At 34.1% G+C, this 7,727-nt stretch overlaps 1 long non-coding RNA gene across 2 annotated transcripts; it reads right to left on the reverse strand.

The window, feature by feature from the left end:
* Positions 1 to 259: 259 nt before the first annotated feature.
* On the reverse strand, positions 260 to 7,676 carry LOC114074492. 2 transcript variants are annotated; one of them, XR_003574921.1, is made up of 4 exons: positions 7,566 to 7,676; positions 5,560 to 5,619; positions 3,891 to 5,018; positions 260 to 432 (listed from the first exon to the last, which is right to left on the reverse strand). It is a non-coding gene; the product is annotated as an uncharacterized LOC114074492 (long non-coding RNA). The 2 variants fall into 2 exon arrangements; XR_003574920.1 differs by lacking the exon at positions 260 to 432 and having other exon boundaries at positions 3,661 to 5,018.
* Positions 7,677 to 7,727: the final 51 nt, after the last annotated feature.

The following is a 7,727-nucleotide window of genomic DNA, read 5'->3' on the forward strand; positions in this document are numbered from 1 at the left end:
ACAACTTAACGACACAAGTATTACAGAACTTAGAACTCAACAATACTTCTCATGTCACGACAAGGGAGCACCATCAAGTCGCCACACGGCATACTTGACCTCTCGGAGGTCTTTTAAAAGACTATTAGCATTCATTCTTACATAAGTATGAAAAATAGTGTGGAATCTAAAGCTTTTCACAACAAAGTCTATAGAGAAATTCAATATTAAAACATAAGAAAAACTAAGTCTCATCACAAACAGTCATACACACATCTCATTAACATAAGGTCACGAACCCTGCATTGAATAGAAACTTATAGTCTACTACAATGTCTTTAGTGAAACAAAAATAGAAATAAAATTTATTGCCTCGAACATATGAGTACATACCAATCTTGAGAGAAATCTACTTCCTAAGCTTCAACTCTAGGAATTCTCACCTTCTACCACCTACACTTGGGCATAGAGCAGAATATGTAATTACTACAATTAAACACTAAGTATGATGAACATGCAAGAAATCATTAAAAAGGGACAATTTAGTTGAAATATGTTTTTCATGCTATTTTGGTAAAAATCTCATAATACAAGCATAAGAAACATCTTCAAGTAAATATTCACATGTAAGGTACTACCACAATTATTAAGTAACCAATTAAGCCATTTAGACCGTCTACCTAAGGTTATCCTTAGACCCACCTAGGTAAGACATGATAGAGACCTCCCATAAAACCTCTTCAATACACATGTAATTTTTCCTCAAATCTACCATAGTAAGAACTTTTCTAATTCATTACACATTTACTAAGTGAACATTATTTATTTAACTCACTCTAGCATCTTCAAATTTTACTAGTGTCATATGTATATAGCGTCCCATTCCACAAGTTACACATTGTTGAACCTATCCAATATCTAAAGTGTACATCCCACATGTTGAGAATAGAGATTAACCAACATAGAACACACTAGCTACATATGGACTCTGGTGTCATAAAATTCCACGCGTGGTGGTGTTCAACTTGCCAAGGGTAGATCTAGGATACATCTCATGTTGGAACATTTTTGAGGGGATATCAAAAGGTTTCTTTATACTCTAGTCTCATGATCAATTAGATCTACCACCTTAAGCATATCCACTCGATTGTTTTCCTTGGTTCTCATAGTGTAAGTTCATTCATATAAGTGTATAGAGAAGTTACAATCACTAAGACCTACTAACTCATAAAACTATTTCATAGAAGGGGTCAATCAAGGTTCATTTGGACTGCTCTTATGACTTTCTTAGAGATGGTTTCATGTAGTTACAACTAACCTACCTCTAAGTTCACCATTTTACTAAAGAAGGAGGCATCATTTCGGTATACCACTTTAACGCTTCTTTATTAACCTTCTTTTCATATTAAAGGTTTCAAATTCTTAACCTTCTTTTACATTCAAAGTTTCACATTCTTAACCTTGTTTTCATATTCAAGGTTTCACATTAGTCATTCATATAAGGGTACCTACTATAGGTCTACCTATCCTAGACTTTCATTCATACGCTCATTCGATACAATTCAAGTACCACGTAAGGACAACAAAGTTTACTAGAAAAACATAAAAGATCATTTTATAAAGACTCTTCTTATTCCTTCATCGTCATATATAAACAGTTAGAGAAGAAATACTTTCAATCATAGAACTCTAACAATCATACTAGATCATATCACCATCAAATGAGTACCTTTACCTATACCCTATCATCCTTTACTTAGTAGACCTATGTAAGCCATAACATGATAACACTAAAATACATATAATAATGTCGACAAGGTCATATACATAATTATTATAACAATTAAGCACCGCTACCATAAGTGGACCACACAAATTAATAGAAATTCAATATCAATTCTACATTAAATAAGGGAATTAAGTCAACTTATCACCTTCCAATAGCCACAATCACCATTCATTAACATCTCTAACAACTCCACACAACAAGAACTTACCAATTACAATGCCCATAAGGCTATGATCCCTATGTCATCTTTATCAATTATTTAACATAACCCAAGATAAATATCACTACTATAAGGAAAACTATGAACAATTACATCAATAGGCAACATATAATTCAATAGCCCATACAATCTAAACTTGAATCTAACATAATTAGGTCATAATCAACATACAAACTTTAGAGCCATAATTATGAATTAAAGGAATACATGGGTTCATGGAGTTCTTTTTTTTCATAAAACAATCAAATAAAATTTAATACTTCATAAATCATAAATTTAAACGTTTCATGCAAGAACCTTTTCTTTGAATTGAAAATATGATTTTAGATTTTTTGAGATCATTTGAAAAGCCTTTGAAAATTGTTCCTCGAATGAGAAAAGAATTAAGGATGAAATCACCATACCCTATTGAATACCTATCAATGAAATTTAGGTTGAAAACTTGGAGAATTTAATCCTCTTCCTTCGAGATTGAAGGTTCATCAATGGAGAATTTGATTAGAGCGAGAATATCGAGAGAAGGGAGGGATTCTATTTTTTTAAATTTCTAATTGAGCGTTGGGGTATTTGATTGGGTGAATGGGTGTAAAATGACTTAAAATATGTATATAATACACCCCTAAAATACCAAAAACACCCAAAACACCCCTACTTTAATTGGACCTTCTTAAATAAGTCAAACTTAACTTTTATTTTTAGAATTATCGCGGGGAACAAGTTCGTGCCGCGGAGGTATTATCACAAGTTTCTAGAAATTAATTCTTTGGCACAAGGGTCCGGGACGCGGACCTACTTTTTCGTCCTTGGTGAATCAGGTCCGCAATGCAGAGCCACTGCCTCAAGGTATTACCCACAACGTCTCTCGATAGCTTCTTCCCCCAAAACTTGGGTCCTCCTCAAGGATCCTTAGGTTTGTCCTTGGGGACTCGTACCAGCATGTTTTAATCTTAAACATGTCTCTCTAGGTGTTAGTTTCATGCCCACTTATTTTTGACTCAAAACTACACATAAAACACAAACAACAAATAATGACACACAAAACACTAGTTTCCGAACGTCATGGTCGTCCCTTAACATTTTACTTACAATCTTTTTACAAACTGACTTATAAAACTATTCTTCATTATTTTAACAAGTTACTTAACTCATAAAACACAAGTGATTCTCTAGTTCATCCTATTTAATTTTGAGCGTGTTTCAATACACCCCCACTTGTAAAATATTCATCCTCGAATGACACTAAAACACGTAAAACACTTTCAAGGTTCTAAAATCATGACTATCAGCTCACACCCACACCACATCAATACAAAATTCAAATCTATTAGACGATCATCAACTCCACATATAAGAGACTCAAAGCACAACAATTAAGTAAGAACTAAATCTACAATTCATCATGCAGTAATACTCCATACTTCTCATTTCATATTGGAGGAACATCTTACTCCACATATCATCATGCTCATCACAACATTTCTAATCCCATCATGCCAATTTTTCATAAAAAAACAATTATGCAACATATTCAAAAATACACTTTTAAAATGCTCATATAACTATTCATTCAACATTTAGGCAATTTACTATGAAGGCATAACAACATGAAGATAAAATCAATAAAGCTCATTTTACCATATAACCATAAACTCATGAAAAATATGCAAAGACATAGGGGATCCTTAAAAATCATTTTACACAAGAAATTCCCAAATCATGTATCATGCTACAAAGGAATTCTATATCTCGAGCTAGAATAGAATAGGAAAGAAGACACAAGTTCCATCAACCCAACTATTGACCATACTCCCCACTAGAATAGAATAGGAAAGAAGAAAAAATCCTTCAACTCTATAATGAACAATATTATAAAATCTCATTACTAAAGTAAGGAATTATTACTTATCGGCCCCTTCATCCGTATTTGATTCCTTATTAGCTTTGAGAGAATAGAAGCGACTCTTCTTTTGTTCACCCACATCCTGACTATTATAAGGACCTTGATTGACATTTCTTCCTCTAGTAGCAATAGTAGGGAAATATATCACCTTGTGATCATTCTTTCTACAACCATAGCACCCACTAGTATCGGCTCGACGATTCCCAAAATGCTTCTTTCCAAAAGTTGAGCAAGTAGTCTTAACAATTCGAGAACCACCACCCCTTTCATTGTTAACCTTAAGAGCATTAACGACATCTTGGTTTGGAGCTCCCTTATTTAACCTAGGTTGATTTTGCTTGTCGATTCTTCCTCTCATCAAACCTCTACCCCTCCTTTTTATCTTAGACTCCTCAATGGATTGAGCCTACACAATAAGCCTAGATAGAGTCATGTCATTATGGAGCATGGCCATACGACACTCTTTTTTTACAAGGTCGGCAACACTAGTCAAAAAGCTACTCATCTCATCCCTAGGGTTAGACACTAAAGATGGATCATACTTAGACAATAGGGTAAATTTCAAGGAAAATTTCATCCATACTCATGTTACCTTGCCTAAGGCTTATAAACTTCTCAACCTTATCTTCTCTGTTCTCGTAAAAAGTACTTTGCTAAGAATGCTTCCTTAAACTCATCTTGTTCTATAGGATCGGATTCAACCGGACTATTTTCTTTCCATTATATGTACCACACTTGAGCAACCTTCCTCAATTGATATGAACACAACTCCACCTTCTCTTTTGAAGTCACGTCCATAGCATTCAACACCTTATAAACACAATCTAGAAACTCTTGGGGATCCTATCCCACCTTTGAACAAAGTACCTCAACCTAGAAGTCATGGTACTCTCAAGAGAATTCACCCTAGGCCCCACTTCACTATATTCTTAAGTGGCTCGGTATAGGGCAATAAGAGCTCTTTTAACCTCCTCTTTAGTCATCTCCAGGGGAACTACCAGAACCTCATTCGCTTAACTAGCTGTAGGCATTTTTTCATCTTGAGGAACTTATTTGTCTAGGGAAGGAAATCCCTCATTCACTACTCCTTTCTTCACACTTCATGCAGGTGTCCTCCTTCGACTCATATCCTATAAACACAAGAGAAGAGATTAGGAAAAGACACTTATAGTACTCAACTCTATGGCATGACACAAGAGTTATGAAGAAAGTGAAACTTCTATCATCCTATATTCTCTCGCTCATAGATGTGTCGCAAGTCACACTTATGAACAAGACTTTACTACACGTGACTCATGAGATATTTGACTTCAAAGACCAATTCATAACCTTATGCTCTAATACCAAGTTTTTCACGACCCAGGAGCACCTCTAAGTCGTCACACGGAGTACTCGAGCTCTCGTAGGTCATATACAGGACTCCTAGCATTCAGTTCATTACAAAAGTATGGAATGTAATGTGGAATTTAAAGCTTTTCACAACAGAGTCAATAAGGAAACTCAATAATAAAACTAAGAAACACTAAGTTTCATCACAAACCTTCTAAGACACATCTCATTATCATAAGGTCACGACCATTACATTGAAAAGAAACTTATAGTCTACTGCAAAGTCTTTAATGAAAGAAAACTAGAAATAAAATACATATCCTCGAACAAAGGAGTACATACCAATCTTGAGAGAAATCTACTTCCCAAGCTTCAACTCTAGGAATCCTCAGTTGCCACCACCTACACTTGTAAACATAGAGAAGAACATTAAATTAGTAAAATTTAACACTAAGCATGGTGAACATGCAAGAAATCATTAAAAAGGACACTTTAGTTGAAATATGCTTTTTATGCTATTAATGAAATCTCAGAAGACAAGTATAAGAAACATCTTCAAATTTATATTCAGATATAAGGTAAGACCACAATCATTAAATAACTTATTTATCCATTTAGACCCTCTACCTAAGGTTATACTAATACCCACCTAGGCAAGACAAGAATAGACCAACCATACAATCTCTTCAATACACACCTACGCGTTCATAAAATGCATTCTAGTTAAGAACCTTTCTAATTTAATACACCTTTACCAAGTGAATATTATTCATTTAAGCCAATTAGGAGACAACTAAACAAATAGGGGACTTCACATAATGGTCTTGGAAGACGTATGGAACTCACTATAGATCCTTCAAAGCCTACTCCTTCCATGTGTAGATAGCTTCCCGTTCCACTACCTACACGTTGTAGATACTACCCAATTTCTATAGTGTACATCCCACATGATGAGAATAGTCATTAATCGACATAGACCACACTATATAGGTGTGAAATCAAGTGTCATGAAACCCCACACGGTGGAATGTTTATAACTTGCCAAGCGTAGAACTAGGAATCATCCCATGTTGGCACATGGTTTAGGGGATATCAAAAGGTTTATTTGTACTGTAGTATCATATTCAAATAGAGCTACTACCTTAAGCATATCCACTCGGTGCTTTTACTTGGTTCTCATAGAGTAAGTTCATTCACATAAGTGTATTAGAGAAGGTATCATCACTAAGACCTACTGAATCATAATACAATTTCATAGAAGTGGTCCACAAGGGATGCCGATCAAGGTTCATTTGGATTGATATTATGAGTTTCTTAGAGATGATTTCATGTCGCTACAACCAACCTACCTCTATGTTTGTCATTTTACTCAAGAAGGAGGAATCATTGCGGTCTACCAATTGAACACTTCTTTATTAACATTCTTTTCATGTTCAAGGTTTCAAATTCTTAACCTTCTTTTCATTTCAAGGTTTTACATTCGTAAATTTTTTTTCATAATCAAGGTTTCACATTAGTCTTTCATATGAGTGTACCTACTTTAGGTCTACCGATTCTAGACTTTCATTCATACACTCATTCGATACAATTCAAGTACCACGTAATGACAACTAAGTTTACGAGAAAAAGATACACCATTATTATATAAAGACACTTCTTAGTTCTTCATCGTCATACATCAACATTTAGAGCAGAAATACTTTCAATCATATCATTATAACAATCATACAATATCATATCAGCATCACATGAGTACCTTCACCTATACCCTATCCTCCTTTACTTACTACACCCATATAATCCATAACATGATAACACTAAAATTCATATGATAATGTCTACAAGGCTCATTCATAATAATTATAATAATTAAGCACCTCCACGATAAGTGTAGCATACTAATCAATAGCCATTCAGTATCAATTCTACATTAAATAAGGGAAATATGCTAACTTACGACCTTCCAATAGCCACAATAATCATTCCTTAACATCTCCAAAAACTTTACACAACAAAAGACTAACCAATTATAATGCATATAAGGCTAAGACCCCTAACTCATCCATAAAAATAATTCAACATAACCAAGACATATATCAATAATATAAGTCAAACTAAGAACAATTCCATCAATAGACAACATAAAATTCAATCTCCCATAAAAATCTAAATATGAATCTGATATAATACATAAATCATCAATTTAGAAAACATCAATTTAAACCCATTAATACAAGAACCCATGCTTAGAATTCGAAATAGGTTTTTTAGGATTTTTATGATCTTTAAAAAACATTTTGAAATTGGCTCCTCAAATGAGAGAAGATTCAAGGATGAAATCACCTTACCTCATTGAAGACCTATCCACGAAATTTAGGTTAAAACATGGGGAATTTGATCCTCTTCCTTGGAGCTTAAAGTTTCTTCAATGGAGGATTTGACTTGAGAGAGAATTTAGAGAAAAGGGAGAACTTCCATTTTTTTACTTCTAATTGATGTTTTTGATGGTT

Source organism: Solanum pennellii, chromosome 10 (assembly GCF_001406875.1).
Source record: "Solanum pennellii chromosome 10, SPENNV200".
In the NCBI taxonomy this organism is placed as follows: domain Eukaryota; kingdom Viridiplantae; phylum Streptophyta; class Magnoliopsida; order Solanales; family Solanaceae; genus Solanum; species Solanum pennellii.